Genomic DNA, 3604 nt, shown 5'->3' with positions numbered 1-3604 from the left:
TGGCTCCGTTTGCTTTGCCAACTGCGCAAAACGGGGCCGCCGGGACATGCGGTATGGCCGTACCGGGCGCGCGCGTGCACCCGTCCGCCAACGCGCGAAACGGAAAACATTTAGCACATAAAATGACGCGTCCTAGACCTAAAAACATTTTTCCCTCCATTTATTGAGCGAAGGAAAGTGTGGCCCCAGTTCAGATCCGGACAGTTTGCAGCGGATTCGGCGGGGCACCGCAGGAAGCGGGTGGGATTCCCAGATGTCTTCCGCGCGCATATGGCATGTGATAGGTGGTGCGTAGGAGGTATCATACCGCCGCGCGGAGGTCCCGCGCGATACTGAAATGCGCGCCATGTAGCCCTTCACAAAAAAAAGCCCTTCCGGCACCCCGAAAATGGAAAAACCGTCGCCCGTGGTTCGGATTGGAAATCCGCGACACGGGCCTTGCTTCCCATCCTAAGGTCCACGCACGTGCCAAATATGGCCTCGTTCCGACAAACTATGTGGTGAAACGGGCCGTTTCCTACTCATTTCCCCTAAAAGCCATAGAACTCCGGACGAGATAGCCCTGTTCGTGAAGGGTTCTCCAAGATAATTGCCGTATCCCAGTTCCGTCTTTTGCGGTGGTTACCAGGACACATAAAATGACGCCACGCGGCTCCGCTCGATTTTTTGGCTCCGTTTGCTTTGCCAACTGCGCAAAACGGGGCCGCCGGACATGCGGTATGGCCGCACGGCGCGCGCGTGCACCCGTCCGCCAACGCGCAAAACGGAAAACATTTAGCACATAAAATTACGCGACCTAGACCTAAAAACATTTTACCCTCCATATATTGAGCGAAGGAAAGTGTCGCCCGATTCAGATCCGGACGGTTTCCGGCGGATTCGGCGGGCACCGCAGAAGCGGGTGGGATTCCCGGATGGCTTCCGCGCGCATATGGCATGTGATAGGTGGTGCGTAGGAGGTATCCTACCGCCGCGCGGAGGTCCCGCGCGATACCGAAATGCGCGCCATGTAGCCGCTTCACAAAAAAAGCCCTTCCGGCACCCGAAAATGGAAAAACCGTCGCCCGTGGTTCGGATTGGAAATCCGCGACCGGGGCCTTGCTTCCCATCCTAAGGCCCACGCACGTGCCAAATATGGCCTCGTTCCGACAAACTATGTGGTGAAACGGGCCGTTTCCTACTCATTTCCCCTAAAAGCCATAGAACTCCGGACGAGATAGCCCTGTTCGTGAAGGGTTCTCCAAGATAATTGCCGTATCCCAGTTCCGTCTTTTGCAGTGGTTACCAGGACACATAAAATGACGCCACGCGGCTCCGCTCGATTTTTTGGCTCCGTTTGCTTTGCCAACTACGCAAAACGGCCGCCGGACATGCGGTATGGCCGCACCGAGCGCGCGCGTGCACCCGTCCGCCAACGCGCGAAACGGAAAACATTTAGCACATAAAATGATGCGTCCTAGACCTAAAAACATTTTTCCCTCCATTTATTGAGCGAAGGAAAGTGTCGCCCCGATTCGTATCCGGACGGTTTCCGGCGGATTCGGCGGGCACCGCAGAAGCGGGTGGGATTCCCGGATGTCTTCCGCGCGCATATGGCATGTGATAGGTGGTGCGTAGGAGGTATCCTACCGCCGCGCGGAGGTCCCGCGCGATACCGAAATGCGCGCCATGTAGCCGCTTCACAAAAAAAGCCCTTCCGGCACCCGAAAATGGAAAAACCGTCGCCCGTGGTTCGGATTGGAAATCCGCGACCGGGGCCTTGCTTCCCATCCTAAGGCCCACGCACGTGCCAAATATGGCCTCGTTCCGACAAACTATGTGGTGAAACGGGCCGTTTCCCTACTCATTTCCCCTAAAAGCCATAGAACTCGGACGAGATAGCCCCGTTCGTGAAGGGTTCTCCAAGATAATTGCCGTATCCCAGTTCCGTCTTTTGCAGTGGTTACCAGGACACATAAAATGACGCCACGCGGCTCCACTCGATTTTTTGGCTCCGTTTGCTTTGCCAACTGCGCAAAACGGGGCCGCCGGGACATGCGGTATGGCCGTACCGGGCGCGCGCGTGCACCCGTCCGCCAACGCGCGAAACGGAAAACATTTAGCACATAAAATGACGCGTCCTAGACCTAAAAACATTTTTCCCTCCATTTATTGAGCGAAGGAAAGTGTCGCCCCAGTTCAGATCCGGACAGTTTCCAGCGGATTCGGCGGGGCACCGCAGGAAGCGGGTGGGATTCCCAGATGGCTTCCGCGTGCATACGGCATGTGATAGGTGGTGCGTAGGAGGTATCCTACCGCCGCTGAGGTCCCGCGCGATACTGAAATGCGCGCCATGTAGCTGCTTCACAAAAAAAGCCCTTCCGCACCCCGAAAATGGAAAAACCGTCGCCCGTGGTTCGGATTGGAAATCCGCGACCGGGGCCTTGCTTCCCATCCTAAGGCCCACGCACGTGCCAAATATGGCCTCGTTCCGACAAACTATGTGGTGAAACGGGCCGTTTCCTACTCATTTCCCCTAAAAGCCATAGAACTCCGGACGAGATAGCCCTGTTCGTGAAGGGTTCTCCAAGATAATTGCCGTATCCCAGTTCCGTCTTTTGAAGTGGTTACCAGGACACATAAAATGACGCCACGCGGCTCCGCTCGATTTTTGGCTCCGTTTGCTTTGCCAACTGCGCAAAACGGGGCCGCCGGGACATGCGGTATGGCCGCACCGGCGCGCGCGCGTGCACCCGTCCGCCAACGCGCGAAACGGAAAACATTTAGCACATAAAATGACGCGTCCTAGACCTAAAAACATTTTTCCCTCCATTTATTGAGCGAAGGAAAGTGTCGCCCCGATTCAGATCCGGACAGTTTCCAGCGGATTCGGCGGGGCACCGCAGGAAGCGGGTGGGATTCCCAGATGGCTTCCGCGCGCATACGGCATGTGATAGGTGGTGCGTAGGAGGTATCATACCGCCGCGCGGAGGTCCCGCGCGATACTGAAATGCGCGCCATGTAGCTGCTTCACAAAAAAAAGCCCTTCCGGCACCCCGAAAATGGAAAAACCGTCGCCCGTGGTTCGGATTGGAAATCGCGACCGGGCCTTGCTTCCCATCCTAAGGCCCACGCACGTGCCAAATATGGCCTCGTTCCGACAAACTATGTGGTGAAACGGGCCGTTTCCTACTCATTTCCCCTAAAAGCCATAGAACTCCGGACGAGATAGCCCTGTTCGTGAAGGGTTCTCCAAGATAATTGCCGTATCCAGTTCCGTCTTTTGGTGGTTACCAGGACACATAAAATGACGCCACGCGGCTCCGCTCGATTTTTTGGCTCCGTTTGCTTTGCCAATCGCGCAAAACGGGCCGCCGGGACATGCGGTATGGCCGCACCGGGCGCGCGTGCACCCGTCCGCCAACGCGCGAAACGGAAAACATTTAGCACATAAAATGACGCGTCCTAGACCTAAAAACATTTTTCCCTCCATTTATTGAGCGAAGGAAAGTGTCGCCCCAGTTCAGATCCGGACAGTTTCCAGCGGATTCGGCGGGGCACCGCAGGAAGCGGGTGGGATTCCCAGATGGCTTTCGCGCGCATACGGCATGTGATAGGTGGTGCG

Source organism: Lolium perenne, chromosome 2, assembly GCF_019359855.2.
Source record: "Lolium perenne isolate Kyuss_39 chromosome 2, Kyuss_2.0, whole genome shotgun sequence".
Lineage (NCBI taxonomy): Eukaryota > Viridiplantae > Streptophyta > Magnoliopsida > Poales > Poaceae > Lolium > Lolium perenne.
The sequence above is the reverse complement of the archived record's forward strand: the minus strand, read 5'-3'. Positions refer to the sequence as shown.